The sequence below is a fragment of the Crocuta crocuta genome, unplaced genomic scaffold (genome assembly GCF_008692635.1).
Source record: "Crocuta crocuta isolate KB4526 unplaced genomic scaffold, BGI_CrCroc_1.0 scaffold159, whole genome shotgun sequence".
Lineage (NCBI taxonomy): Eukaryota > Metazoa > Chordata > Mammalia > Carnivora > Hyaenidae > Crocuta > Crocuta crocuta.
Window position 1 is genome coordinate 337,500 of NW_027533263.1, and position 15,694 is coordinate 353,193.

At 38.3% G+C, this 15,694-nt stretch overlaps 1 non-coding gene across 1 annotated transcript; it reads left to right on the top strand.

Annotated features, from left to right (window-relative positions):
• Positions 1–3,926: 3,926 nt before the first annotated feature.
• LOC144217909 (U6 spliceosomal RNA) lies at positions 3,927–4,031 on the top strand. The gene has a single exon (XR_013330987.1). It is a non-coding gene; the product is annotated as a U6 spliceosomal RNA (small nuclear RNA).
• Positions 4,032–15,694: the final 11,663 nt, after the last annotated feature.

The following is a 15,694-nucleotide window of genomic DNA, read 5'->3' on the forward strand; positions in this document are numbered from 1 at the left end:
AGTCACCTTTCAAGGAGCTGTGATCTCCAGAATGCAGGATGAGTGACCTTTAGTCAATAAACACAGCCAGCTTGGGGCAATACCATAGGATAAGAGCCAGGGGGAATAAATAGCCTACCATGACTCTCCTCCAACTCTCCCATCTATCACCAGGGCTCCCTCTTGACTGAATCTAACCAGAAACCAAGGGGAAGGAAGCTGGTTGATAGGGCCATAGGAGACACCGCAGGGAGCCCATCCCCATCACCTTGGCACTTACATTCCCATGTGATTTTTGTCAAAATCACATTTTAACATTTTTATTATATGATTGCACAGGACTTGCCAACAGGACCATTCCAGAAGTCCTCATAGACACATGGTCAGATCTCTGCCAACTCTCAGCTTCCCAGCTCCCTCAGCTCTCACACTACCCATCATAAGTTTACGGATTCCAGAAAGCATAGTCTTGGACAGCACATTCATGGTGCCTGACAGACTCCTTTCTGAGAAAGCTCAGTGTAACTTCCATATGTACAGCTTACTGTGGAAGATTCCCTTATCCTTCATCACCATGCTCTTTAACACTCTATCTTGAGTGGACCAGCCAAGTATCTGTACATTTGCCAGTGATGTTTGACAGAGATTTTGATATTCTAACTGGCTGACTGAACCAAAATTTGAATATGAGACAGAGTCAAGTAACTGGTAGTATTTGGAGCAGAAAGCAGCTAAATCATTAGTATAATAGAGCACTTGAATAGGGTTAGATTCTAACTTCTGAGAAGATTAAAAAAAACAGATTCGCTAAATCTCAATTGCTTCTTGAACCAATTTTCAATTTTTCAAGAGGCTTGCTAAGGCTTTGTGCCTATCCCAATAAACCTGAAAAAGCCCTAACAGATCTCAGTTCCTTGCAAACTTAATATACCCAATTTTATCTTACCTCCCATTCAGTGACAGGCATCAAAGAAAAAGGAAACTTATTGCCTCACACAATTGAGCAGTCTTGAAGTAGTCAAGTGAAGTTTCATGTAGCTCCTTATATCACCAAGGACTTTTCTCATTGTCTATTCCTTCTGCCATCTACAGTGTTGGCTTCATTTCTAGGTTTCAGACAGAACCTATCCTGTCAGCCCTTACCATTTTATTATCAAGTGCTTGGAGGGGTAGAGAAGAAACTTCTGACAGTTTCTGCACAAGTCTTGAGATTCACTCTCATTGAGTCAACTCATGTCACATTCCCATCCATGAACCAACTGCAAGGGCTAGGGACATTAATAGAGCTAATAGATTAATACTGTACACCTGAAGTTAGGGGTGGGATCAGCTTTTATAAAATGATCTGACTTATTGAAGATACAGGGGCTATGAAGAATGAGGCAAGTGGAAAATGTATGCTTGAAAGCAATACACATATCCACATATATCCACTACCTAGCCTAAATGGCTACCCAAAGATATACCTCTTCCAGTGGCTTATTGAGCCCTGGTATTTGGCTTTAGGATTTCATAGACCACGTCAAACATTTCAGACATTTTTATTAAGCTCTGGTGAGCCACTCCAAAGGAGGAAGATGGATCTATCCCAGGACTCGTCCTACTAAACTGAAGTAAGATCTGTAATGAGCCATCTTCTTCCCGCCTCCTACTAATATACAGATACACACACTATTAAAGGTATTCCGTTCTTGCAAGGTCAAAATCCACACAGAAAAGATGCTTCATGCGATAAGCCTGGAGGTTCTCTAATATGGCAGTTAAGGGTTTTGAGCATTTTGATGAGGTACCAACTAGATATATTCATCCCTATTTCATACTGACCCTGTTTCTTATTATTCCTCTCCTACCTGCAAGGCCCATGAGCTATCTAGATCAAAGCAGGCTTATAGAACTCACACTTGGTAATAGGTCAATGGAACACAAGATACAAACAATGTTGATTTATTCCTGTACTATACAAATAAAGAAGTTAATAAGACATCTTGAAAATAGAATAAAGAATATGTTTTTAAAAATTAGGCAAGCAGTTAGTTTGGGCTGTTAGTATATTATCCGTGATCACAGAATTTTAAAGTAAAGTTTTCCACTGATTCACATGAAAAGACTCTTATAATTTGTTTAAATTTATACGTGTTTCAACAAATTAAATACCATCTTGCATCACAACGAACTTTATTTTTTTTAATTTTTTAATGTTTATTTCTGAGAGAGAGACACAGAGAGAGAGATAGAGAGAGAGAGAGAGAGAGAGACGGTGTGAGCAGGGGAGGGTCAGAGAGAGAGGGAGATACAGAATCTGAAACAGGCTCCAGGCTCTGAGGAGCTGTCAGCACAGAGCCCAACGTGGGGCTCGAACCCACGAACTGCGAGATCATGACCTGAGCCGAAGCCGGACCCCAACCGACTGAGGCACCCAGGCGCCCATCACAATGAACTTTAATCCATACATTCCACTATATATGAAAATTAACTCAAAATGGATCATAGACCTAAAGGCTAAAATTATAAAATTTCTGGAAGAAAACAGAGGAGAAAATATTTGTGACCTTTAGTTAAGCAAAGATTTTTTGGAAATGATATCAAAAGCACAACCTATAAAAGAATAATTTAAACCTCTCCAAAATTAAAAACTTCTGCTCTTCAAAAGACAGTTTAAAAAGTGAACAGACAAGCCATAGACTGGGAAAAAATATTTGCAGATCATATATATCTGATAAAGAACTTGTATTCAGTATATACAGTTGATCCTTGGATAACATGAGTTTGAACATTGATTTTTTTCAATAAATACAATATCATACCCTAATGTATTTTCCCTTCCTTAAAATTGTCTTAATAATATTTTCTTTTCTCTAGCTTATATTATACTTATACAAAATATGTGTTAATTGACTGTTTATGTTATCAGTAAGGCTTCCAGTTAACAGTAGGCTATTAGTAGTTAAGTTTGGGAGGAGTCAAAAGTTGTAAGCAGATTTTCAACTATGTGGGGGAGTCATTGCCCTTAACCCCAGTGTTCCTCAAGGGTCAACTATAAAAATAACTCTCAAAATAACACATTTTAAGAATGGGCAGAGAAAATTAATAGACACTTCACCAAAGAAAATACAGGAATGGTAGCTAAGCACATGAAAAGATGTTCAACAGTATTAGTCAATAGGAAAATGCAAATTAAAACCACAGTGAGACACCACTTTGCATCTGTTAGGATGGCTAAAATTAAAACTATTGACCACATCAAGTGCTGTTGAGGATGTGGAGGAATTAGAACAGACCCCTGGTGGGAATGTAAAATAGTATAAAACTTTGGGGAAAGTTTCGCAGTTTCTTATAAAGTTAAATATATACCTATCATATAATCTAGTCATTCTGTTCTTATGTGTTTATTCAAGAGAAAGGAAAGCATATGTTCACACAAAGACTTTTCCACAAATGATCACAGCAACTTTATTTGTAATTGCTAAAAACTGGGAACAACACAAAGAAAGGTCCATCAATAGATGAATGAATAAAGAAATTGTGGTATACAGATATAATAAAATACTATTCAGCAATAAAAATGAATGCACTATTGATACATGAAGCAATATGAGTAATTAAAATAATTATGATGAATAAAAGGAGCCAGTCCCCAAAAGAGAGTACATAATACATGAGTTCACTTATGTAAAATTATAGAAAATGGGAACTAGATTATAGTGACAAAAATTGGGTCAGTGGTTGCCTGGCAGTGGAGGGTGGGAGGTAGGGAAGACATGAAGAATGGATCATAAAGGGGCACAAATATGGAATTTCTGGGGGTATGACTATGCTTCCCGTCTTGATTGCAATGAACATTCAACAAGTGTACATTATATCAAAACATCAAATTGTACAATTTAAATGTGTGCAATTTTTTGCATGTCAATTACATTTCAGTAAAATGTTAAATAAATAAATATTTAGTGCTTGCTTCACTGTATATATACTAAAACTGGAAAGATACAGAGAAGACCAGCATGGCCCCTACACAAGGATGGAAGCAAATTCGTGAAGCATTCCATATTTATAAATATATACATAAATGACATTTAAATGTGTTTGCTGAAAATATCCAGCCATGTTGTCATTTGACAATATTTACTGAATGCTTGCATGCACTGAAACTGTAAGAAAATGTATGAGACGTAGCCATGTACTCCAAGGGCTTTCAAGGTTGTTGGCAAGTCCTCATTTTGAACTTGTGGGCTCGGAGATATTTGTATGACATATGATAGAGATTTAGGATCTAGAAGTCTAGAGCCAAAGTACAAGGCATGAGCTGAAAATATAGATACTGGAGTTGGGATACACAGAGCTAATGAAATACCTTGCATGAGAGAGGAGTTTAGAAATAGATTATAAACTGAAGAGTGAAAAGACTGAGCCCAGAACACTGGGGGCACCAACCATCAGAGGCAGGAGAGGGAAGATGCACTCTGTGAGATGGATAGGAAGTGATCTGAGAGCTTGGATGAGAACTCCAAGTGATGGCACAGAGGAGCCACGCCTTCTCCAAAAGAAGGCGATGTCAGAGGAGGCCATAGATAAGGGATGAACAATGTCAACTGAATTTGGTAAATAGGAGGTCTCTTGGTGACAGCATTTTGGATATCATTGTAGAGAGGAAGCGAGACATTAGCACACTAATATTCTTGCATTGCACTTTGGTTATTGTAAATGAGGCAGAAAAGAAGCAGTTTTAGACATCTGGATCATCCCTTGTCAGATAAGATACTATAGCACACTGGAGCACTGAAAAGATAATGTTGGTGTCTAAACTTCTGGTTTTTACAGCTCTGCTCTTTCATTTCCCCAGATAAACACATATACTCTCCTAATTTTGATTAGAATTCATGGCAGGCACCACTTCATTATTCCTTTTTTCCTTCACTCAAGCCCTTCACTTAAATCCCGTATTTCTTTCTAGTTCCATCTCTCTCCTGCAAGCCAGATCTCCACTTTCTCCTTTCCTTACCATCTTCAGGCATCTTGACATTTGGTCCTAATATGCTGGTGAGTGGAGATTGTAGTGTCAGACTAGGGGTAGCCAAGAGAGTTTGATCACCAGACTGTGAGAAGTCAAATGTAGTTGATCTTCTAGATGGCAACTACAGTGTCTCATGAAACCTTTGTATGCCTTGAAATCTTCTATATATCTCTGAAATCTTCACTCCCAATGCAGTTCACTCTTTAGAATAATGATCTACCTGGTCCCCTTCCCCGAGGTGGCCCCTCTCTGTTCACAGCCACCAGGCACTTGACTGTTCTTTCTAGACTATCTGCTATCCTGCTTTTGGCTTATTGGTAAAAGGCAATGTTGGGTGGGTGACATTAGAATTTGAGTTTAAGTAGCTCTTATAGAGAAGTAGGCTTCAAGTAGTATTGCTAGTTTGGCTCTTACATCCTTGTCCTAGTAACTATGCTTCTTCCTTCTTCTCCACCTTAAACTAGAATTCTTGAAACAAAATCCCCAATCTCTGCTTCCTTCCTATTCCTTAGTACCTGGTTTATTGGCTGGCTATATCAGATAAGAATTTAATTTGGTACCAAAGTAGTGAACAACAGTGCCTTAAACAAGATAAAAGTTTATTTTTCTCTAACATAAAAAACACTCAGAAGTAGATAGTCCAGGAATGTTATGATGGTTTTTCAGTGGTCAGGGATCAAGATTCTATCTTTCCTTCTATAACAACATCCTTAGCACTGTTTCAATTTTCAAGGTCCTTCATGGCCCAAATCGTCTGTTGAAGCACTATCCATCATAGCTGTCTTTCAAGGAAAAAGCAGGAGAAAGAGGTAACAGGGAGGGGGCATATAGACAGGATAGGGGAGGCACATGGCAGCTCTTTGTTCTCTTCTTACAGAACTTTCCAGAAAGTACTACCTAGCAACTGCTGCTTATTTTTTCATTGGCTAGAAATTAACTACATGGCCAAACCTTGTTGTGCAAATCAAATAAAACAAAGGTTCTAAGTAAGAGGGAAAGAATGGAGTTTGGATAGATAATCAGAAGTCTCTGACACAATTGCTCAGCTTAGGAACTTTTGCCATTCAGATTATATCCCCCTCTTTCCCTGGATCAGTGTCCTAATCTCTCTCTCTGAGCCTAATATCTGCTGATAGACTCCTATAAATCTGACTGCCTGCTGTTTACCCATCTGGGTCTCCAAATTTTGTCTGTTTCTAGAATTTCTATTGCTACCAATGTCAATATACTTGTTTAAATTACTTGAATAGTCCTAATCGGGCTTCCATGATATTGACACCAGGCTTGGACTTCTTGTCTATGAATTCCTGGTGAATGGTACTTTCCAGTATTGCCAAAGATGCCTGAAGTTCCCTCAGGGACAGGAAGATGAGCATCTTACACAAGAGGCAAATGTGGAGAAGGGTGATGACAATCATCATATTGGACAGGAACACATCTGTTCTGAAGCAAGCAGGTCCTTGCCTTGTTTGAACGACAGCATCTTTTTCTCCTCCTCCTTGTCTAATTGGTTGTCATGTCTGGGATATGCCCCTGCATCCAAGGCCTTCGTTTTCTGTTTGCTAACCATATTGCTACCTTCCAAAATTTCTCCCCATTGTGGCCTCCTTGGCTCAGAATCTTTTATGGCTGTAATTCTTCAGTCGTAGACTTTATCTTAGAAAATATGTTTTCTTCACTTTCTCCTTCACCTGAGCTGTCAGATGCCCATTCTCAATAATAGCATCTTCAGGCTCTACCCCTGAGAATGGTGATAAACAAATTTGCTGGAACAGGCTCATACTGACTTGAGAAAGCTGACTGTTAAATTTAAAATATATTAAAAATAAAAATAAATATATAAAGTTGTTGAACTGTTGATAGCTCGAAACTGTCTGTGATAGGAGTATTGAAAACATGGAAATTGGCAAATGTTACCAATTAGGGTCTTATATCCCCCTAAAAAGTGGTTTAGTAGCACACCATTGCTTATTTCTCTCCGTAATCGTCCTTTGTGCACATGCATGTACACACACATGCACACATATGCACACACACACACACACACACACACACACACACTGGACAGTCTAACTCCAGGTCCTCATCTCTTCAGTCTGTCTCTTAGCTGCCAATGTCAGATAATCTTTTAATACTTAACTACATCCAACAATTCAATATTTTGGCTCCTACATTAAAACAAACACTTGCAACATTTGATAATTGAATATATATTTTGGAAGTACATTCTGGACCCTAAATAGACTTATCCTGACCACACTGTTTGAAAATTGCTAAAGTAGTACATCTGTCTGCCCGCAGAACACATATAACCACATGCAGGAATCATTGGTTGGGGGGAAACCTAGATACTTAAAATGGCGTTTCAGTAGAGGGGATTCATGTATCAGCAACAGATATGCCTCATAATACATAGAATATTAACTTCTGTGAACTTAATATTTGAAGGAAGAGAGCCAATTAGTTATTATAGGTATCTTAGAAAGACTTATGTAAACTGTGCAATGAAAAAGCTTCATGAACCAATCAAAATTATCAAGTTGCTTTGCCTTTGACAAGGATTATGTCAATTCAGATAATTCTGTTGCCTCATAATGATCAGGAGCTCTGTAACATATATCTTTGATGAATAACAATAAAAAATGAATTATTACTTATCTTTATAGTATTTTAGTAAATAAAAACATTTGAAACATGGAAGGGAAAATAATTGAAGGATAATGGAAAGCTAGGACGACTAGACTATGAATTTTTTAAGAGGGTGCCAATTTCTTATTTTAAAAGTTCAATGTTTATAAACATGCAGAGGTTGCTAATATAGTGACTAGAAACACAGGCTCTGGAGACAGACTTCCTGAGCTCGTATTGGAGCTTCATCACTTCCTAGCTCTATTGGGCATTTGGGGCAAGTTACTTCATGTCTCTGTGCCTCAGTTTTCTCACCTGTGAAACAGAAATAAAAGCACCTACCTTACATGATTACTCTGAAACCAAAATAAAATACCCCATAAAGTGCTAAGAACAGTGTCTGGTATGTAGCAAATAACTAATAGCTATTTGCTATCATTTTTATTATTAACGCTATTTTTGGAATGCTTATAATGTGTCAGCCACTGTGCTACCTCCTTTAGATTCAATCTCCTGTAACAGTATGAGGTACAAATTAGGCCCTTTTTATGAGTAAGAAAATAGACCCTCAATGAAATGATATAACTTTTCCAAGTTTTCTTGACTAGTAAGTGAAAGAGTTTGGCTCAATACAGTCTAGGAGTTCCCACTTAAAGGATAGAAAGGTGTTAAAATCAATTCATGCCATCCCGATATTTAATATTCTATTGGGAAATTCTTCCTTCGTAGTCAACCGAAACCCTGCATGCCATAGCATAAACTATTCTTGTTCTGTCTTCAGCAGAGACAGAAAAACTCAATAACATCCTGTGTTTCCACTCAAAGACATTAAGTTTCCCTTCTGACTTGTTTTCTCCAGGTTTTAAAAACACACAAGTCCCATAGGCCTTCTTCATGAACTCTGTTTATTAACCATAGAATAATCTCCACAGAAGTATTTACACATTCTCCAAACGTAATTTTAAAATTAGACTTTAGGGGCGCCTGGGTGGCTCAGTTGGTTAAGTGTGCAACTTCGGCTGAGGTCATGATTCATGGTTCGTGGGTTCAAGCCCCGCGTTGGGCTCTGTGCTGACAGCTAGCTCAGAGCCTGGAGCCTGTTTCAGATTCTGTATCTCCCCCTCTCTCTGGCCTACCCCTGCTCATGCTGTCTCTCTCTCCCTCAGAAATAAATAAAACATAAAGAAAATAAAATTAGACTTTAAATCTGAATTATTAATGTAAGTAGGGTGCAGTATCCTTTGGCTGAATTTGCTTTGTTTATGAAGCATATAGCTATAAGGGTCCTTATCCTCTGTTTTAGACTGTCTTATCCCAGCTTCTTATCCAGAAGCTGTTATCCACAAAGTGTCACAACATACGTAATAAGAATTTAAAAATTTTTCAAGTTTGCACATCATTTTGCTTCATGGGGGTGAGTACACATTCATTTACATTTAGTTGTGAAATCAGGAAGACATTTAAATAGCTTTGTGGACTGGTATTCTTTAAGAGATGAATATTATGTCACTGTTATTCATTCGTTGTTCTTGTCTGGGTCAGGCACTGTGCTAGACACCAGGAACAAAAGACATAGTCCCTGCTCACAGAGAGTATGCAGGTCTCATCAGAGAGATAAATGTACAATTATCTAATTATAATAAAGCAATGCAGAGAAAGCAACAGGAATGTGGGGGAAAGGGGCAGGGAAGATCCCTGAGAATGTGGAGAGAGTCGGGACTGATAATAAGTGCTGGGTGACCAGAGACCCAGGCTCGAAACCCAGGCTTACTATTTACTTTATTATATATTATGCCATCTGTTATGGTTGAATTATATTCCCCATAAAAAGAAAAATTTAAGTCCTACCTCGGAATGTGACCTTACTTGGAGATACGGTTATTAAAATGAGGTCATTAGGGTAGACTCTAACCCAAAAGAGAGGAATTTGGACACAAAGACAGAAGCACACGATGGGAAGACCATGTGAACAGACATAGGGAGAAGTCAGCCATCTATAAGCCAAGGAACACACCTTCCCTCACAGTCCTCAGAAGGAGTCAACCCTGCTGACACCTTGATCTTGGACTTCTAGCCTCTAGAGCTGTGAGATAGATTCCTGTTACTAACACCACCCACCCAGTCTGTGGCACTTTGTTATGGTGGCCCTAGCTGACTAATAGACCACTGCACTGTCACAAGCATACCCCACATCTCAGGCTCCATTCTAGGCAATGCACCTGGAACACAACCAATCAGAAAACTGCCTGAATCTTCCTTTAGCTCATTAGTATGGTGTGACGCAGAGGAATCTTGAGGTTTCTTTAAACAGTGACCTTGAGTCTGCAACAAATTTCTTTTACCCTCTCTAGTGTGGGTATTTTGTTTAGAAGATAAGTAATATAAAAGAATATGAGAAATATTAGAGTACAAGGAACACCCAATGGATAAAACTTTCTGGTAAGTAACAGATCAATATGGCACTACTTACAAAATGGTTACTAGACATACAAAAAGAAGTTCTATCTCACATATGATCCGATTTTTGACAAAAGTACTCTTGGTCAATGAAAGATGCTAATACACATCAGAGAACCAACAAATGCACCCATCTAGAGTGAATGACAGCCTATTCACCTATAACACACATATACACTGGTGCCAATTATCTTCCTGTTAGCACAAGGTTGACTGAACCTGGAATATACAGTGACATGTAACCTTGAAACCCCAAAACAAAAACCCCCAATACCCACATTCCAGTAGGTGTATATCCATTTCAGGCAACAGATTTTGAGAAGAGGTTTTTAACCTGAACAAATCTGAAGTAGTGAAAAGATAACCTGGTATTAAGCTCCTGGATAGATGAAGCAAGTTCAGCCAAAGGACATTACTTGTTTTGTTTCAGTTTTTTGTGTGTGTGCTTTTCCAACATGTTTTGCCCTCGGGCCAGCAGGGTTACCCTTTCTTTTCTCTCCCCAAGTCTTCCTCTTTCCTGGAAAATTTCCAAGTAGAACCCTGGTTCCAGGTCATAACAGCTCCATCTGCTGCCACTGGAACTTGGAGGGAGTGACTCATGCCCGTGCATTTGCCTCAGCAAGCCTTCCACAAACCTTTGTTCCTCTGCCCAGCCATCCCTCAACCCCTTGGCCTTGGCCAGTGTCCACAATGGGCTTTTCTTTCAGTCTTTCTTGACTTATGTCCTTTTACTTAAAAAAAGTTATAATTATAAAAATGATATGCAAAAGGAAAAAATGTATACAGTTAAAGATGGAGTAAGTCCTTCATTCCAAGGGTTATCAGTGTCAACAGTGTGGATATCCTTCAAGATACATAGATTTCTACCTCCTTTCTCCTCCCCCCTTTTTAGAGGACATTCTGTACAGATTGTTCTGACCTGCTCTTATCACTCAAAACTATGTCAGCAGTTATATGTCTCCCTCATTTTTAACAGTTATTATTCCACAGTGTACATGTATTAAATTTATTTAACCAGTCCTCTACTCAGAAATGGTGAGATGTGGTCCAGTTTTTCTGGGCCCTTATGAGTGGTACTATAATAGAAATACACATAAATATATTTTTGCACACTTAGTGTCTCTGTAGGATAAATTACTTGTGATGGAAATGTTTGATGAAAGTACATATGTACTTTTAATATTTATACATGCTGAAAGTTGCTTTCCAGAATTTTTATCAACTCACACTCAGTCAGTTGAGTATGCAAATTGTTACTTATACACATTTACAAACACTTGATATTGAAACATTTTTTTGCCAAACTGATAAGTAAAACGTATCAACTATCTTGTTTTTACTTACACTCTGATTATTGGTGAGATTGAGTATGTTTTCATATGCTTATTAGCATATATTCCTTCTTTTGAGAACTTCTTCTTCATATTCTGTGTCTATTTTCTTATTTTGCTGCTTCTTTTTCTTACTGATTTTGAGAAGCTACTTGCTGTTTTGCATATCAACCTTTTCCTGTTGTGCATATATGTTGCATATATTTTCTCCCATTAGGTAACTTTGTTTATAGTATCTTTCAATGCACAGAAATGGTTTTTTTTGTTACCCAAATCTGTTTAATATTTTCTGTTATGGCTTCTACAGTTTTTGTCATGATTTTTCTAACTAGTATTATAAATACAACCAATATTGTGAATCTGCTATATTTTTAAAGTCATTTCTATTTTTCTTTGTTTAGATTATTAATTCATCTGCATTTTTTTCTGGAATATGGATTAAGATAGTGGAATAAGATATTAGTTACACTTAACTCCACAGGTTTTTTTACTCAGATACAATTCCCCATGGGTAGTCAGCAAGTAGATACCACAGAGTGACTCAGAGACTCAAGTTCCTTTCAGCCTTACTTTCCTCTAGGTAAGTAGTCAGCAAATGACTACTCAGGACACACTGACCTATTGCCTGGTTTTGTAAACAGAGTTTTATGAGAACACAACCATGTCCATTTGTATACAGAGAGTCTGTGACTGCTTTCCCATAAAACAACAGAGTTGAGTAGTTGCAATAGAGACCTTATGACCCACAAAGCCTAAAACATTTACTATATGACCCCTTATAGGAAATGTTTGCTGACTCTTGCTCTAGAGTCCTAGATTCCTTAGTTTTCACTTGGCAGATTAAAAAGATGTAGTAGGTCTTCCACAGGTGGGACCTGGAAGCAAGTATAAAACGTTCACTTCATTCATGCAGTCAGAATTCATATGGTCAGAATTCAGTCACATGGCCTCACCTAACTACACAGAAAAATGGGAAATGTGAATGAATTGTGCACCCAGGATGAAAGAGAAACAGATTTGTGGAATTATTAGCCATCTCTGCCACAGTGTACCTTGCAATGATTTGTTTCTTTCTTCCTCTCTATTTTTAATCAGAATAGGCTATTTTATACTGCAGAAACATTACAACCTCTAAGTCTCAGTAGCTTCAAACAACAAGGTTTATTTTCTTGCTCATACTACATATCCAGTAAGGGTGAGCAGGGGTGGCATTGCTCATTGTCACTGCACACTCCAATCCACTGAAGAAGCCACCACCAGACACCTTGCTGGTTGCAGGACTAGAGAGAAAAGACAGTGTGGTGATGCACAAAGCTCTAAACTTCTGCCCAGAACTGATACTCATCACTTCTAAGCAAGCTGCAGTGCTATATTGCACTTTGGTAGGATGGAGAAGTGCAATCCTACTATAAGCTTCAAAGGAAGCAGGGCTAGAATATTTGTGGACAGCCCTAAAGAATGTCACACTCACATACAAAGAACACATGCATCTCCTCCCTGAGGAAAGTCACCCAGACACCTAGTCAAAGTGAAGGATTTCTAAATAATGGCTCTCCAGCAGGTCTGAATAGTGGTGTAGAGCCTGGTGGCCTAGTGATCTTACACTAATGTCTAGCAACTAAAATCACTCTCTGTCGCCACCACTTATTCAGAGGCCAAAATTCTAATAGAGACAATAACTGATTATGGCTTAAAACAGTCTTCTGGGATCTAAGATGGTTGTGTGAGTGTGAACCCTGCTCTGAATGCCCAGAGAATCAGGAGCCCAGCACAATCTAAAGGGGTGGAATATGGGATTTTGCTGAAATCCATACTGTAGGGAAAGAGCCTCATCAAGGGATAGGTCAGTGTTGCCTCACAGTTACAATTAAGCACCTTAGATAAAGTGTGTGGTTGACAATATGGAAGAAAGCATATTGAAAATACCTTTATAGAAATATTAGAATATATAATATACTTTGTTCATCCCTTAGAGAACATTTATTCTTATGATTCTTGTTTGTTGGCATAAGAAAAGACCTTCACTTTTCTACTTAGTTTAGAAAACAGTAAAATGAGATTCATGGATATATAATCATTTTGAACAATAGCATCATACTAGCATTAGATAACCCGCAGATCAAAATTTCAAATAATATAATTTTTCAAATAAATTTTCAGTATCTGGTACAGACACTGATACATATTTTTCCATAGTCTGTTTCTTTCAACTTTTATATCTCTATGCAGTTATAGAAATGTAATTCATATTTTTAATCATTTATGCTTAACTCATCAAAATACTGCTTTGTGAGTTACTTGATGTGCAAAAAGTTTTTACACACTTCTCAATAAGCATTTAAAACCCTCTCGCCCAGAAACAGAAGTTTTCATTTTTTCCAGAGTCAATAATTATTTTCTCTAGTTACTTTATAATTGTCTTTCCATGGGCTAGACCATTCCCAGGAGAAGATTAATTTTAGTCTAGTTTGTGGTACAGTGGCCACTACTACACTCTTATTCTCCCTTTGTTTTTTTCATCAACTCAATGCTTTAATATTTTGCTCTCAGTACACATGCCAGTTATTGTTATAGCTACTACCTACTTGCTGGGAAATAGCCCTCAAATGCAAAAGGCCACGTATGGTCTTCTGAAAACTCTTTTTTCCCCACTGGTCATATTCAGGTCTTGAAAGGATTTTTCTTTCAGATTTTACTAAATAAGCCAGATTTGGCATCCTGGGAAGAGTACAAAGTGGTAGAGGAAAGGAATGAAGTCCGTGAGTTCAACATTATTTCCAAAGCCTTCCCTGGAAAACAATAATTTATTATTCATTTTGGAATTCTAATTATGGAGATAAACTCCTCCATTAGATGAATTATTTTGTCACAGAACCTAAAATGTACATCAAATTTAAGTCTAATTGCTACAAGTTACCTTTTATACCTAAATTTAATAAGCAATGGGATCTTTATCCTTCATATTTATATGTAATATGGCTTTTATTTTATTTATTTATTTATTTTGAGAGAGAGAGAAAGTGCAAGTTGAGGAGAGGGAGAGAGAGAGAGAGCCCCAAGCAGGCTCTGCAGTGTCAGCACAGAACCCCACGCGGGGCTCAGTCTCACAAGCGTGAGATCATGACCTGAGCCAAAGTTACACGCTTAACAGCTAGAGTCACCAAGGCGCCCCTATGTAATATGGCTTCTAGAAGTAAGTTTTCCTATTTGCAGCATAGGTGGGGCCACACTGTACAAATTCAAATCCTCACTCCACCATTTGCTACCTAGATAACTTAGGCAAGTTATTTAACTTCTCCATGCTTGTTTCTTTATTTAAAAAAAAAAAGTACCTATCTGATAAGATTGTTTGAAGATTAAATTAGTTCTAAAAAGCAATTACAAATGTTTAATTAAATTATGGGATCAATACATAAATCTAGTGTAACAAGTATTGCCACCGCAAGTCACATAAGAAATGAGTTCCTATACTTTTAACTCCTCTACTTATTACGACTGTGCTTTGTCAACAGAGGCAAATAATGTTAGCAGCCTTCAACTTTAGATTTTATTTCAAATTATGAATTCCTAAATATAGGATGATATATCATTCTGCTATGCACTCAGGGACTCCTTAAGAGTTTGGAATGTGAGGTACATAACTACTCCTGGTCTTAAATTTGTTAAGGGGCTTTGACATCCAAAGAACCGTCGAGAAACAGTTACTAGTATTGAGGAAAAGGGAGGCTAAGAAGTCACCGTTTAAAAAAAAAATAAACTGGAGAGCTGCCTGCATTTCACTCTCCTGCCTCTGGAAGAGGTGTGTTATCTAAAGTGCTTCCATCATGAATAATGATTGAGAAACTGCCTTTCCTCTCCCGACTACTGTCCTCCCAGGTAGAAATCCGTGGGCTGATGCCCAGGTGTCTATCTGGAACTTGGTTATTATACCCGTTAGAGTAACCCATCTTCCAGGAGCCCATTGTGAATAAGAAGGAAAGGGAGGGGCGAGAACACTCCAGGTTAGCCGGGTTTCTAAGGACAGACCAGAGCCCCAGTACTTTTTGAGCGCCTACTACTTCAGGTCATTTCGAAACCTGCTATCTTTGTTTACATTTTGAGCTTGGCTCAGCACCAGAAAGCATTACTACCTTCTAAAAGGAGAAGCATCCTGCATTTGTAAATAGTGCCGGGNGGGGGGGGGGGGGGGGGGGGGGGGGGGCAGGGAGCAAAGTTCATTCTCCCCGGCGTGGGAGGACGACTCCCCTGCAACACGTGCGGGTTGTGAAAACATCTTTGAAGAGCAGGG